General features: G+C 38.1%; 1 protein-coding gene across 2 annotated transcripts in view; it reads right to left on the bottom strand.

The window, feature by feature from the left end:
• The window catches only part of LOC145680739 (mitochondrial ornithine transporter 1-like), a 102,436-nt gene extending 85,504 nt beyond the window's left edge, over positions 1 to 16,932 (bottom strand). For both annotated transcript variants that reach the window (XM_081751700.1, XM_081751701.1), the window contains exon 1: positions 16,777 to 16,932. The gene's annotated coding sequence lies outside the window, so the exon portion shown is untranslated. The remainder of the gene's footprint in view (positions 1 to 16,776) is intronic.
• Between the last annotated feature and the right edge of the window lie 265 nt (positions 16,933 to 17,197).

The raw sequence follows: 17,197 nt of genomic DNA, 5'->3' as shown, positions 1-17,197 counted from the left end.
TCTCCAGGGAATGGAATACGTCCACTGTAGATCAAACCGAAGTCCTGAGTGCTTACCAATTATCCTACTTGTCCAGGCTGTCGTGCTAGCGAGTCAAGTCCTTTCTTGCTTTGTAAGCATAATACTCGGGCGTTATAAGGCAATTTCACCTTCTGCCAGTGACTGCACCAGCTACCGCATCCCACGATTTGACCACAGCCCAGCAGAGTCCAATCCAATCCGGGATCCCTAGACATACCTAGGGAGGTACTTTTGTTCATTCCTGGCTCTTCCTACCTCTATCGTTCAATGGCAAAATGATGTGACTAAGGTACTTCCGAACCCAATGGTATGTGTAGGTCACCATTTGGGAAGGACCATCATACCCTCCCAGGGCCGTTCAAGTAATTCGTAACTTCTTCTAATTACGGTAGAGCTACATTATACATTACCAGACCCAATGGGTGATGTAGACTGTCTCTCTTTAAAAACAGTGATCATTTAGAAGCGGCGGGTCCATTGGTAAAGTTCTGGATCCTGCACCCAATAAACGCTTAAAAACATGGAACTAAGTATTGATTCCACTTTCTCTCTTACTTATTACGAGGGATGATCAAATGAAAATCTTAAAAGTGCATTACATTTTAGAATTTAAAAATGAAAAGGAAATCTTGCTTCTTATTTTTCAATGTAGTCCCTTTGACCTTGATGCAAGTATTCCAGCGCTTCGGAAGTGCATGGATACCATGTTGGAAGAACCATTTTGGTCGAAATTGTAGCAGTTTTTTTATACGAGGCACTGGTTACTGTCACTCCTTTTTCCATATACTGTTCCAAAATTATTCCCTTTGCATTATAGAAGAGTGAGTATGACCTTTCCTGCTGATGGTTGAGTGTGAAATTATTATTATTATTATTTGGTTTCGGTGAAGAGCTATGCCCCATTCTTTGCTCGTTTTTTTGGTTTCTGGTTGATGATAGTGAATCCACGTTTCACGCCTGTAACAATCCTGTCCAGAAATGCATCACCCTTGGCGTTGAAACGACCCAAAAGTTCTTCACAGGCGTCGACACGCCGATCTTTCAATTCAGCAGTCAACGGAAGAGGGGCCCATCTTGCAGACACCATATTGAAATGCAGAACATTATTCACAATGTGTTGACCTGAATCAAAGCTAATATTAATGATTATAGCCATTTCTTTCAGCGTAAGACGCATGTTTTCCTCTACAAGCTGTTCTCCTAATGCATTGTTTTCATCGGTCACTAGGCGGTGAGCCTGTCCCGGTTGAGGAGCATCCTCCATAGATGTTATGCCACTTTTAAACTTCCTACACCACTCGTATACTTGCTACAGAGACAAATACGAACCACCATACTTTGCTGTCATCCTGCGATGAATCTCAATTGGTTTCATACCTTCACTGCTCAAAAACCGGATTATCGAACGCTGTTCTAACATGGTGCATGTGGACAGTGAGGCAGCTATCTTGATACTTACGCCATCGCTTTCAACGTTCTCTCACCAACACTCTGCCACCTGTCGGTCAGTAAGTGCAACTTAAGGCATATTACTGCTACATATCGAAGCAATCATCCAACTTTTCGGCATTTGATTGCATTTTTAGGGTTTTTATTTGATCCTTCCTCGTAGTACTATTGAAGTACGAAAATGCGTTAGTATTCCGGTATCCCATTCCGAAATCAAGAACACGCAGAAATCGCTAATTGAGGACCTGCCACATTATCCTCCCTGTAGGGATTGAATTCGCCCCCTGGGCACACCAACTGTCCCTCTTGCATGCGTGTTGAAGTACTACGTAGTTTTATCTCCCGAATCCAAGGGTATGACATAGTTGCACTTTTCGGAGACAGAATGTGAGCTTTCAACGAGGAGATGAGAACTGATGGAACATAATGCACCCGTTATACCAATATGATTCTATATGCATTCTTTAAGAGTGGATACGCAGCTGAACGCCATGAATGGTTTGTAATTCCCAAGAAGTGCGCCTTCGATCGTGATGGTGTGAACGTTTGTGATCACTGCGGTGCATCATTTTTTATTCGGTGTTCATGATGCAAGTTAATGATTTGTTTTGAACATTTCGTGAATGTCAACGATGTCCATTTTGTAAAGTGTAATACATACATCCCATAGTAGGTTGATCTCTGCACCTCTCGAGCAGGTACTTTCTGTCGCTCTCCGCTGCACATGGTGTCATTAGCAGCTAATATTTTTCCTATCATCATTGTTCATACTAAACTTTCAAAAGAGCCTTACTAGAGATTGCACTTCTGACCTCGCACTCAAGGAGTTTCTTGTCAGATCCAATGCCACTGATTAGTCCTATTTAGATATCTGGTTGAAACCTTTATTTGCCAATAGGTTGTTCTCCAGCCTTAGCGTGCAGTCCATAGATAGAAAGCATTACCAGCTGGAAATACGAGAATAATGTGTTTTCATGAACTTCCCAAGTTCTATCTCCCCTGTCAGCACTACAGACACCATAATGCATGTGCCCAGACAACTCCTCTCACTTTCTCAACACAGGTTTGGGACCGGCCATGGAGGGGTTGGAGTTAGAATTTAGGCAACCTGGGCGTTTGTAGGACCAGACCGTCAGATTCTCGCGCAGTATCTAGTACGTGCATCGTCGATGCAATTTTCTTCTTTCGCCATGACACTTTGCTTCTGCAACGGTTTACGTTGGAATCAAGTGAGCATATTTATGTTGGTCAACGCAATCCTTGCAGCACGTGCGCTACTCTGATGTGAATGATCCATGACAGTGGACGCCTGTAGGTCTATCTCCATGGTAAAAATGACGAATACATTGGTAATTCCAAATGTCTGCAGGTTCTAAAGTTGAATATCTCACTTGCACTCTTACCTAACTTATGGAGATCTACAGACATTATCTTTCTTCTCCAACTAAAATTAACAAACAGGGGCAAGTAAAGCACTGTAATCACATCATATCATACTCTATATCACCTCTAACTGTCATATTCATGGTAACTTTAAGTTGATTACTTATGATTGGGTATGATTTTTTTCACAAAATTATATCAAATCCAGGGAATGCTGAAAAGTGATGAATCCTATTGTTTTTCTTTTGTGTGTAAAGACTGAAGTTTAGTGTAAAACAAACGCATTTACACTAATAGAATTTTAATATACAGAGCATAATCGCTATAGAAATCAACACTTTTTTGCCAACGTGTAATCAGTTTCATAATCGCATTATTATAAAAAATATTCATCCTGATAACAAAACCACACCCTGACTTCATGCTTCACTGTATTGTTAGACTCAAAATGAAGTCCTCTCAGATGTTCCTTAACTTTCGGAGAATAATAGAAATCTGATGGAGCCAGATCTGAACTGTATGTAGAATGAGATATGACAGTGAAACCAACACGCTGAATCTTCTCAGTTGCCTTTGTACTAGTGTGAGGGAGAGCATTACCGTGTTAAATTAGAGAATTTCAGTTACCAACAAACTGGTCGATTTCATGCTTTCAGTTTTGTAAAAGTATTACAGGACTGATCAGAATTGCGTACCCTTGAGCAGGTATTCCATATTCACTATACCATAAAAGTCCCAAAAGACTGTCAGCATAACCTTCCTGCTGATGACACAGTCTTAAACTTTTTCGGTGCAAGTGATCCTTTGTGTCAATATTCATGGAGGCGCCAGAGTGGATATGGTATACGTAAGTTTTATTATCTGTGATAATATCGTTCAAGAACTCATCACCTTGACGCTGAAGCAACTGTTTGCAAATATTCTGTTTCATGTCAAAAGTCAATTTACGCAGCACCCGCCATTCATAAACTATTTCGTAATCCAGATCTACGATTAATGACCGCATTAAATTCCATGAGATACCACTGTTTATAGCAAGTTCTGCCTACATAATGTACTGATTCTCTCTAATCAGTTCATCAACAATATTGAGATATTGTTCACCCGTTGTACTGTGTAACTTTTCACTTTGTTATTTGTCAACCGAGGCGAGGCTCGATCCCATGCAGTTTTCTGGACGAGCACGAACAGCACAATGTATTGGCGTACTGATATCTTCACAATTCTCCGCGACATCAACTACTATTCTTCGATGCGTGTCAAAGAAGGACATATTTCCTGTTTTAAGAAATTCGATCACCACATACTGCTTCGGCTGCCCCAGCTGTTGGACTTCAGTATGATCAATATGTCAAGACAAAAGTGTAATTAATATAATGCAACACTACTTTCAATCAAATATTTGCTTACATTCTGAAAAGCAAATGAGACATTATTTTTTTAGCATGGCCTCGTACTTTTCTCTACGTTAGGTACGCCGATTTTTATGATACATAATTTGAAATCAGATTAGTGTTCGTAGTGAAAAGCTGTTTAAAATGGCATCACATGAACTCTTCTACTAAATTGTTGCGCCTGAATCTAAGCTGGTGGACTTTAAGATGACTGCCATTGTGGTATTATTACCTTTATTACCTCCATTACCTTTATTCAAGATATGATGCTACCCCTCTAGCCGTTCCAAACTTACAAGGTGCCTTTGCCTCATATTGTATACTGGAAATGCATTAATGCATTCAAAACTTGATGTTGCTTGGGGTATATTATTCAATTAATCTCTTTCTCCTCAGAGAATACTTTGGTCTCATATGGGACCATTTTAGAAGACGAGACTCGGAAGAAAAAAATAAGGATCACTTTAACTATCTATCTATCAATATATATATATATATAATTATATATACTGATCACCAGTTGAATTAGAGTCACCTACCTAATACCGGGTAGTACCTCCTTTCGCTCTGATATCGGTGGCTACCTGCCGCGGCATTGTGGCATATCAATACATATCTACTGTAAAGTCTCCCACAGAGTTCGCAGATTGGTCGGAAAATTGTCCACAGCCCGGAGACGTCATTCCATGGCGTTCCAGACAACGCCGACTTTCCTAAATTTATGTGGGTGCGTATCAATGGCGGGACGTGTTAGCCTATGTTTTCAGCAGAGATGGAGTGGGTCAGTGGGTCAAGTGGGTCAAGTTTTCTGAGTGGGTCTGTGGGTTGTGGGTCAACAACATGTGACCCACACTGACCCACCACCCACCGTGACCCACTGCGATCCACCACCCACCATGACCCACAGTGACCCACCACCCACCGTGACCAACCACGACCCACTGCGATCCACCACCCACCATGACCCACAGTGACCCACCACCCACCGTGACCAACCACGACCCACTGCGACCCACCATCCACTGTGACCCACTGCGACCCATCACAAACCATGACCCACTGCTACCCACCGACTCAGTATGATCCACCGACCCTCTCTGCTCACTGCATTGTAGACAGTATCTTCGGAAGACTGGTAAATTTGTCTTGGTTTTACTTTCAAGATCTTCATTTCCCTTCCTTTTCCACTTGTTTCTGTCTACTTACCTGAGGTGAGTTTATCTAACCAAGTGAAAAAAGAACTTCAGGTACTTTTGGATATTGATATTTTTAATTGTAATAATAGCAATAAGACTTCTACTACTACTTGGCTTTCGAGTTCTGTGAGTTTTTAGAGGAGCTAACTACTGGAAAAAATACATTTTTGAATCACTGTAATATATAAATTATTATATAAAAAATTGAATGTAATTATCTGTGCCTGATCATCACGGTCAAATTGCAAAGTCACATGAAATTACTTTTGGTATATAGTTAGGCCTTAATCCAAACTGGGATGTTATATTGCTTTTATTATAATGCATAATATCATAAGGAGATAGAGAGGATCCGAATTTTGGCGTAAAAAAATGAGTATCTCGCAAACCGTTAAACTTACGGACCTAAAATTCAGTGTATTAACTCTTTATTGAAAATAAACAGAATGTGTCCTAGCATTTTTAAAAAATTCTCCTTTATGTGTTTGCGGGGGAGGGGCACTTTCTATATATGGAAAATTGGTATTGAGTTGGTTTGTAAAAATGATCGAAAACGATCGATGTTATTTAAGAAAAAAAAATCAGAAACAAAAAATTCAGTGCTTGGCTTCATATATCCATTGCTTTCTACTATAATAATTGCTGAAGCTTATGTTTATTATATGGAGCGCTTACAGCACAGGGCTAAAATAGGCATAAAATTTGTACTGTAAGCTTAATTACACGGAAATTTTAAGTTTGGATTGTACGCATAATTAAATGGAAAATTTTACACTTTTCTTCCCTTTACGTTGGTCTACTCACCCAGTGTTGGGTAAGTTGCTTTTAAAAGTGTAACGCGTTAAAAGTTACTTTTCTTTCTCTTAAAATGTAACGCGTTACTTGCCTCAAAAAAGTAACTGTTACTTTACTTCGAAAGTAACGCGTTACTTTTAGGTCTGAAACTTTGAACATGTCAAAAAAATCTTATTACTTCAGTTTTCCGTGCTACTATTACTACCGCTTATAGGGCACTGACTAAATATTTTCAAAACTGCTCGGCCCGGGTTTAGAATTGTCAACGACTCGAGCAGATCGGCTCACAGCTCATTCACTATCGACCCAAACCGAGAAGTGAGCCGAGCCAACAGCTCACCCAACCGAGTCGGCTAGAGCCCTTCGCTCAGTTGAGTCGAACCGAGCAGATGGCTCATCCCAACCAAGCCAGCTCACCCCAAGCGAGCCGGCTCGAGCCATCGAGTCAGTTAATCCGAGCCGAGCTAAGCTTGTTATAAAAAAAAATCTCTTGTAGTCTCGCTATTGAGACGAGACGAGATACGAGCAGTGTCCCCTCTCGTGAGCAACACTAAAAGTATTCCATATTACTGCTTAGCTTACATTTCTCAGGCTTTCGCTTTGCAGTGTAATCAGGCCATGATTTCAAAACGAGTTAAAACGAGTGAGCCATTTATCAAACTCAACTCGACTCGAAACTCGACGCCAAAAACAGTGAATCGGCTCGGAACTCGACTCGAGAATATTACTTTTGACTCGACTCGAAACTCGACTTGGATTCGAGTCGAGTTTTAGCTTGACTCGTGCCCATCCCTATGCGTTAGAAAAAATGGTTGCTTATTATTATTCTGCTAAACTAATTATATAATAATAACAATGTTGCTATGTAAAATTAAATATGAACAAAAACACCAGAGATGCAAAAAGTGCAGCCAAGTTCGTCAGCCTCAAAAAGTGTTGAGATGAGGATGGATGAGCCAAGTTCCTTGGCCACTGCATCTGAAACGAACACTAAAACTTAGGCGCGAGGTGTCTAACATATTCGAATACATTAAGATGTCTGTTCTTAGTTTCACGGCCGGGACATTTCAGCCCTAAGGCTAATGGTGACCCCCAAATCCACCATGCTCACAAACACCATCCCTAAGGCTCGTTAACATCATTTACCTTAACACTTCGTGGAGGAATATGTTTTCCTTGTCTGGGTTTTGAACCACCAATCTTACTGCAGTATACTGCATATGTGCATTAGCGCCTTAGCAAAGTTGATATTCCTAAGGTTGATGGTGGTCCCAAACAAACCACGCCCAAACTCACTATCCCTAAGGTTCCTTAACATCATTTTCATACTGCCTCGGGTTTTCCTTATACCTTTCAAATACCTTGTAATCTTAATTATATTTGCCACCAACATATCCTAACTGTATATAAAACTACATGAACTGACATAAATTAAAGGGGTGCTTACGGTTGACGTGATGAAGAATTTCATGTTATTTAAATTTTTTTTTACCTATAATCTCATGTTTTAGGAACTTGGAATTGGAATAAAAAATTGAAATTTGGTATGCTTGTACGTCTTAGTTAGTATTACCTAAGAAAATCAGTAAAAATAAACAATTCCAACTTTAGAATGGTTTTATGGGGAACTGAAAATTTTATCCCATTGTATTTATATGGGACACCTTTTACACCCCAAAATTATAGGGCACTTCCTGTAGGGCTACAATCATTATATTGGAAGTGATTGTAGCTTTTCGGAACTAACCGACAGAAAAATTGCCAAAAGTGAATATTTTTTAACTTTTAGGGAGTCTAAAGGGGAGATGAAGAAATTCCCTATGCTATTTAAATAGGCCTTTTTTGGACTTATAATCTCACATTTTAGGTACTTGAAATTGGAATACAAACTTGAAACTCGGTATGCTTGAACGTTTTTGTCAGTATTACCTAAGTAAGTCAGTATAAATTAAAAAAATCCAACTTTAGAGTGGTTTTATGGGGAACAGAAAAACCTTTTCATGTTATTTATATTGGACGCCTTCTACACCCCAAAATGTTTATCCACTTCTGGCAGAATTAGAATGATGAAATTTGGCACGATTGCAGCCTCCCGGACTAACCTACAGGAAAATTGCTAAAAGTGAATATTTTTAATTTTTAAGGAGTATAAATGGAAATGAAGAACTCCCCATGCTATTTAAATAGGCATTTTCCTGGAATACAAAATCTTATCCTTTAGATAGTTGAAATAGGAAATGAAACTTGAAATTCGGGAATTGTGAGCTTAAGAGGTGTGAGGAAGTAGACCGAACAAAGGCGAGGTTGTAGGGGCGAACCCACAGGAGGGCAAATTCAGGAAATATGAAGAGCAAAGGCACGAAATTCACTGTTGATGAAAAGGCTGATACGTAAGAGATTCGCATACTGTTCACAGATAGAGACACGAAGCATCAAAAACATTTTTACATAACGACTGTGATAACCATAATATAACTCGTGGTACCAATATATTTACGAAATCAGTTACTTTTTGTTGCTAGTCTCACGTAAATTCGAGCAATTGGATTTCTCATTTCTTCGAAAACTTAATTAATTTTAAACATTCTCACCTCTACATTATTTTAATTATCAAATTAATTTCAATATCTATTTAATACCTAATACCAAACTTACTCTGGCCAAAGAGAAGGCGTCACCTTCTGTGGCCCGCCCATCTTCGGATGGGAATGAAAATGCTTTTGACTTTTGATGTATACTAATACCAATGACTGCAATAAAGGAAAAGTATTCACCGAAAAAAGACAAAATATTGGCTTTCCTTGTCTGGGTTTCCAACCACGAAATTTACGGCAGTATGTACGTGTCTTAGCCCACAGTTTTAAAAGTTAACAGATTCACAGAACATGCCTCATTAACTTTCTTAACTACTTATTACTAGCTTTCACTGATTTTACTCACACAGTGAGAAAAACTGTATGTGGCGCACGTAAAAACGTTTGTTACATGTGTAAATCCTGTAGTTTTTGGACTTAACGTACACTAAAAGTATAACTCAAAAAGTATATTTGAACGTACTTTCCATATAAGTGTTCCGAATAAACGTACTTTCCACACGAACGAAAAGACTGTATGTAGGCGGTCAGGATCTCACATACAGATGGTCGTATGTAACTTATAGCTGACGTACGTAATGTACGGAAGATTTAGATGTCAGACATCCTGCAACGACATTGCGTAACATCTAAGCGGGAAAGAGGGCAGTACGTATGTAGCATTGGATAACGTATGTTAACTGTTGATATCTGTAGTAAACATAAGGATCCCGTATATTTGTATACTATACCGCTATCCGGATAACGGATTTTTCTCAGTGACCTTAGCTCATTTTTCTATTAACCTAGAACGACAGGGACACGAACACAGAAACATCGAGGAGAGTTAAGATTCCAAAGGCTCTTCCACCGGAAATCGAACACAGGACCCCATACACCAAAGGCGCACGTGGTAGCCAATAGACCAGCGAGGAGGGCACCAACTCGACCACTCAGACGATTGACAACATTATCACTATGCATATGATGTGTTCAATAATGGAATCGTTCCCGATTTCTGATTGTAAGGACAGTTTTTTAACTGATGAAAAAATTTCCATAGCAAATTCCTCAAATTTCATTTTCAAGCCATTATAGTGTGCTTTTATGGAGAATTTAGCATCTTTATCTCATTAAGAAGTGCCTAATGGCTATGGACATTTTTTCGCCCATAAAAATTCCCATAGTACATTCCTTAAATTTTGAACCTTTACTTACACAGGTAATTACATAAGGTAGGTACCATTATACAGAGTTTCAATTCTCTATCTCGCCCCCGCCAAGTGAACTTTGTGGTGGACAAACACCGTTTGCGTGGGTTTTCTCGGGGTTCTCCCGTTTCCTCCCACTTTCTTCATTCCACCATTTCATTCATTACTCATCACCATCGTCTCCTGTAGCCTAACCGGCATAGTCGTGGGACGTAAAACTCCAAGATTTCATTTAATTTTTTTCAATTCTCTATCTCATTTGGAAGCACCTAATCAATGATGAGTGAGAAATAAACCGATCTCTGTTTGAGTAAGGATAATTTTTCGCCCTGTGGACAAACACCATGTGCGTGGGTTTTCTCGGGGTTCTCCCGTTTCCTCCCAATTTCTTCATTCCACCATTTCATTAATTTCTCATCATCACCGTCTCCTTTAGCGTAACCGGCATAACCTTGGGACGTAAAACTCAAAAAATCATTTCATTTTTAAAAATTTTCGACCATAGAAAATTCCATAGCACATTCCTTAAATTTCGGATATTTTTCATATTCAAGCCATTATAAGCTACTTTCGTGTAGACATTCACATCTTCATCTCATTGGGAAGTTCGTCTATAAAAAAATTTAAATAGCACATTCGACACATTTCGGACTTTTTCCATACTCAGGTCATTATAAGATACCTTTATGCAGTGTTTCACGACTTATCTCATTGAGAAGTATAAAATCAATGTGATGAGCGAGTGAGTGAACCGATTTCTGCTTAACTAAGGACAGTTTTCACCCATAAAATTTTTCCATAGCACTTCCTTAAACTTCGGAAATTTTTCATACTCGAATCATTATAAGGTACCTTTATGCAGAGATTCATCCTTCTATCTAATTGGGAAGTCCTATGAAGTCCTAACTAATGCTATGAATGAGTCAATTAGTGAGTGAACCGATTTCTGCTTGGCTAAGGACAGATTTCAACAATAAAAAAATTCCTTTAGTACATTACTTAAATTTCAGACCATTTTCCATACTCAAGTCATTATAAGGTACCAATATACAGACTTTTACGTCAATATTTCATAAACAAGTACTTAATCAATGTGACGAGTGAATGAATGAACCGATATCTGCTTGGCTAAAAATAGTTTTCCACCCATAAAAAAAATCCCATTGCACATTCCTCACATTTAAGACTGTTTTCACACTCAAGTCATTATAAGGTACCTTTATGCAGAGTTTCACGTCTCTATATCCTTGGAAACTAGCAAATCAATGTGATGAGTGGATGAATGAACTAATTCCTACTTTGTTAAGGAAAATTTACATCCATGAAAAATTTCCCATAGCACATTCCTCACATTACGGTCCTTTTTCACACTCAAGTCATTATAAGGTACATTTATGCACAGCTTCACGTCGTTATCTCATTGGAAACTAACAAATCAATGTGATGAGTGACTGAATGAACCGTGCTTTGCTAAGGACAGTTTTTCGCCCATGAAAAATTTCCAATAGCACATTCCTCACATTACGGAATTTGTTCACACTTACGCCATTATAAGTTACCTTTATGAAGAATTTCACGTTTATATACCCTATCTCTATCTCATTGGGAAGTACCTAATCAGTTTGATGAGTGAGAGGATGAACATATTTATGTTTGGCTAAGGACAGTTTCTAGCCAAAAAAAAAATTCCCATAGCATATTAATTACATTTCGGACCTTTTCTGTACTCTAGTCATTATAGGGTGCGTCTATACCTCATTGGGAAGTACTTAATCAGTTTGACGATTGAGGGAATAAAACGATTTCTACTTGGCTAAGAACAGTTTTTGGCCAATAAAAAAATTCTCATAACACATGCCACACATTTCGGAATTTTTCTATGCTCAAGTCTTTATAGGGTAGGCTACCTCTATGCAAAGTTTCACGTTTCTATCTCATTGGAAAGTATCTAATCAATTTGATGAGGGAGAGAATGAACCGATTTGTGTTTGACTAAGAACAGTTTTTCGCCCATAAATAAATCCCATAGCACATTCCTCACATTTCGGACTTTTTCCATATTCAAGTTATTATAATGTACCTTTACGCACAGTTTCAAGTCTCTATCTCATTGGGAAGTACCTAATTAACTTGATGAGTGAGTGAGTGAAACGATTTTTTCCTGGCTAAGGACAGTTTTTTTTTTTTTTGCCTATAAAAACTTTCTCATTGTATTCCCTAAATTTCGGACTTTTTCCATACTCAAGTCATTATAAGGTACCTTTGTGCAGAGTTTCACGTCCCTGTCTCATTAGGAAGTACCTAACCAATTTGACGATTGAGAGAATGAAACGATTTCTCCTTGGCTAAGAACAGTTTTTTGCCCATAAAAAAAATTCCCATAGGACATTCCTCAGATTTCGGACTTTTTCCATACTCAAGTTATTGTAGGGTACCTTTATCAAAGTTTCACGTTTCTATCTCATTGGGAAGTATGTAATCAATTTGATGAGTGAGTGAGTGAAACGATTTTTTTTATGGCTAAGGACAGTTTTTTGCTCATAAAAAATTCCCCATAATACATTACTCAGATTGCGGACTTTTTCCATACTCAGGTCGTTATAGGATACCTTTATGCAAAGTTTCAGATTTGTATCTCATTGGAAAGTACCTAATCAATTTGTTGAGTGAGTGAATGAATATATTTCTTGCTTGGGTAAGGACAGGTTTTCGCCTATAAAAAAAATCCCATAGCACATTCCTCAGATTTCGCATTTTTTCCATACTCAAGTTATTGTAGGGTACCTTTATCAAAGTTTCACGTTTCTATCTCATTGGGAAGTATGTAATCAATTTGATGAGTGAGTGAGTGAAACGATTTTTTTCCTGGCTAAGGACAGTTTTTTGCCCATAAAAAATTCCCCATAGTACATTCCTCAGATTTCTAACTTTTTCCATACTCAGGTCGTTTTAGGGTACGTTTATGCAAAGTTTCAGGTTTCTATCTCATTGGGAAGTACCTAATTAATTTGTTGAGTGAGTGAGCGAATCGTTTTCTTGCTTGGCTAAGGACAGTCTTTTGCCTATAAAACCTTTTCCATAGGACATTCCTCAAATTTCGGACTTTTTCCATACTCAACTGATTATAAGGTACCTTTATGCAGAGTTTCACGTCTCTGTCTCATTGAAAAGTGCCTAATCAATTTGATGAGTGAGTGAGTGAAACGATATTTTTTGGCTAAGGCCAGTTTTTTGCATATAAAAAAATTCCCATAGCACATTCCTCAGATTTCGGACTTTTCCCATACTCGAGTTATTGTAGGGTACGTTTATGCAAAGATTCAGGTTTCTATCTCATTGGAAAGTACCTAATTAACTTGATGAATGAGTGAGTGAAACGATTTTTTCCTGGCTAAGGACAGTTTTTTGCCTATAAAAACTTTCCCATGGGACATTCCTCAAATTTCGGACTTTTTCCATACTCAAGTCATTATAAGGTACCTTTGTGCAGAGTTTCACGTCTGTGTCTCATTGGGAAGTACCTAATCAATTTGATGAGTGAGTGAGTGAGTCAGTGAGCCTGAAAACTGCATATTTTGGGGGTCCAGTACTCGAATATGGTTGAAGCTAGGAATGTGAGATCTGGCATATAAGTACAACTGTGGGATATCTCTTTACATTCTAAATTTCATGTTTCTACCCTTAATAGAATCGTTTTTACAAAGCCTCGAAATCGGCGATTTTACCCCAAACTCTTGTTCTTGTATAATATGCTTACGGCAGTACAGGCCAATTTTCATTTTCTTCGCGGAACTTGGCTGCCATGCACTGCCGTGCATGTTGAAATACAGAATATAGAGAAACATTACACTACAACTGACAAAATGAGAACACATGAACTGGGGATGAATCAAAACTTGCCAATAACTCTAAAATCGATACATTCTTTTTAAAGCTAGTTGTTCCAAACTCTATAATCCACGGGACTTTAGGATATGCAAACTGATCTAAAAGAACTCTAATATTACATACCATCAACATTACATCAATAAAGTAGGCCTGCTCATCAGAACACAGTTTATTCATATTAAACCAATACTGAATGTCGTTAATTATGACACCCTAGTTGTTGATAAATATTTCCCGCCCGGGCACCGGGCAAATTATGTTCACCATCATCTTCAGCTTTTAAGAAAAATTATTCTTTCAAATGTTTGAACGATAAAATATTTTCGTTCTCCATCTCTATAAAAACAACACCAGTCAAAGAAAAAAGTCTACTACCAGTACCATTGCACTCGTAGTTCACTCACTGAATGTATTGATTTGGAGCTGTCATAATCTAAGACAAAATCTTCCAGGTGCTTGCAATCAGTACACTTGATTTCCCTGAGGCTGTCCTTATCTTCCAAAAACAGCAAGTGGCACTATATTTTGTTATATAAATAAACAAATCAAATTGTATCTATGAATGTATTTGCAAGCCTACCAACATAAAGTTCATAAGGCGAAACGGGGAAAATGCACATCTAGATTTCCCGTTCCGCCTTACATTAAGATGAAAAGTGATAACAGGTTTTACATGCAAATTTCATTGCTTGAGGTCATAAGGCGAAACGGGAAAAGGAGAACAGTGCAGGAATCGTCGGTCACTGACATGGTTCATGGTCCATTGTTCCATTCTGAGAAATTCACTTACAGGAAAGAAACATTTGTTCCCGACAAAGATATACATATATTGTAGTTACTCATCCGAAATGTAACGCGAAAAAAATAACGCAAATTAGGTACGTTACTTAAAAATTTGTAACGCGTTACCGCTACAGATACTTTGGAAAAAAATGTAACGCGTTACTAGGAAACGTAACTTGCGTTACGTTACTTCCCAAGACTGTACTCACCTTGATTTGGGACTCTCATATTTCTTCCTTTTTTCCACTGAAAACTATCGATAATGCATCAAGAAAATAATTATACTATGATAATTTAATTGAAATTCATCGTAATTTGGCCCATGGCAAACAGCAGTGTGGTAATTGAAGGGGAAGAAGGAGGGAAATTCCCATTCACCTCTGAACAGTTTCCAGGCACCTCGTTCTCTTTCGCTTTCTAGTGGAGGGAGGAAACTTGGTAATGGCATCAAACCTTCATGTGTAATTAGAAAAATTAAATTTATAAACAAATAAGAAATCATCAGTTTATCAGGCTTTAATTGATAATTTATTCACAAGATTCCCTATCGAAGGCGTAGATGAAGTTTCTGTTCTCCATGAGTCGACATTGCCAACTGACATGGTCGACATGAAAAAGATGTATGGTGATAGAGAGATGATACTTCTTGCTGAGTATTTCAAAACTGACCAAGAAAAATCGTTATCAGACTTAAGTCTAACAAGTAGTTTGTCGATGAGAAGTTGCGGAAATCGGGTAGAAGTATTATCAATTTCCACGACAGAGTGCGAACGGGGATTTCATGAATTTACAGATGACTGATATTAGAAATAGATTAAGCTCTCAAACATTGTCTAACTTGTTGCTCATCAATGTTAATGGCCCACCGCTAGACAAGCTCAAAGTAGACGAGCTAGTTATTTCTTGGCTGAAGGATGGACATCATTCCGTTGCGGGTGATTTACCACGAAAAGGTTACCAACAGGAAATAAACCCGATTTCAGATTTGTTTTAAGGTGGAAAATTACGAGTTATGGAAAATGTATACTTTATTACTAATGACTTATTTGTGTTATTCAACTTTGTACCTAATTTTAGCAAGTCTCTTTGCTTTAGGTAAACTACTTTGAGTAAATATTCATAATAATTGCAATTATGCATATTTGTAACGTAACTTTAACGTGGTGTTTTAGTGATTACACAGATTACAATTATGAACATACTTTATGGAGATGCTCTCACATAGGGTACCCGAGCACCTTTACACTAGCACTATGAAAAATTGATTTTTCAAGTATTTTGTGAGAAAAATACTGTTAACTGAGAAACCATAACCTTTTCCATATTGTACAGGGGTATTTTCCTGCGAATAGAAGTTTCTTCTGGAATGCGTTCAGAAATAAACACTTGCAAGAATACTCTCTTAGTACAAGTATATTTTAGGCACACACTAATTTCCCCCACCTCGAACTGTTTCAATTTCCTCACTGACAAACACTTTACCATTTTATATCGTAAAAATCAGATCCACCGTTATTCTAACAGAGTAGTGCTTGAGCGATTGACTAGAAATTCAAACTCCGATTAGTGACAATTTCACAGTCTTGTTTTATTACAACTCTTTAGTCAGTACAGAAGAGGCCGTAGATCGTGTTCAGAGATGATGACGATGGATTTTGGTGAGTCAGAGTAGGTCACAGTGGATGAGAATGGTTCATGGTGGGTGGTGGGTCCGGTGGGTGGTGGGTCAGAGTGGGTCACGGTGGGTGGTGGGTCAGAGTGGGTCGTGGTGGGTGGTGGGTCAGTGGGTCGTGGGTCAAGTTTTCATTGACCCACGCCAACTCTGGCTGTAATTTCCTTCATATTTATCGCTGATTTTTAAAAATGTGTCGATTTTGTGTGTCATTTACGAAACATTCGCATGATAACGCGTGCCTGTGGTTTGAATATGTTGCACTTCCTTTTTCACTGATACTAAATATAACTAGAAAAACAGATTGGGAATTACTTGCTACTACGTAATATACTTATTTTAATTTGTCTTTATCTATAAATATTTTTGCAAACGTTATAACTATATCTTATTTAATCTAGTGTCACTCACCTCTTTCTCTTAGCAGCAGTTCACTTTCCATTCGCTTTTAGCACTGGATAATTTTTATTACACTGACACATACTATCCATCATTGTATTAATGTTACATCAGGATCTTTCTCAAGTAGTTTCTGATATCAGTATAGGCTACCTGCTTTGAAGTACTAGTGGCTGTGTTAAGAGTGGAAAAACTTGACTTATTTAACCTTCGATAAGAATTACGAAGACCCATTGCCCTTTTGTTGATAGCGTGTGTATAGTTTGCATTCTGTTTACTATGTCATTATCACAAAGTACGTAGAAGTTGAGAAAGAGAATAGAAGGATTTTTTGTTTTAAAAAAGTACCAACTATTATCAAATAAAATATGTTACGTACATTGCATACGCCTGCCTTTATTATGCCAAAATTTGATATCTTACAGTGAACATG

The sequence above is a fragment of the Thermobia domestica genome, chromosome 3 (genome assembly GCF_964235325.1).
Source record: "Thermobia domestica chromosome 3, izTheDome1.hap1.1, whole genome shotgun sequence".
NCBI classification, from domain to species: Eukaryota; Metazoa; Arthropoda; class Insecta; order Zygentoma; family Lepismatidae; genus Thermobia; species Thermobia domestica.
The sequence above is the reverse complement of the archived record's forward strand: the minus strand, read 5'-3'. Positions and strand labels throughout refer to the sequence as shown.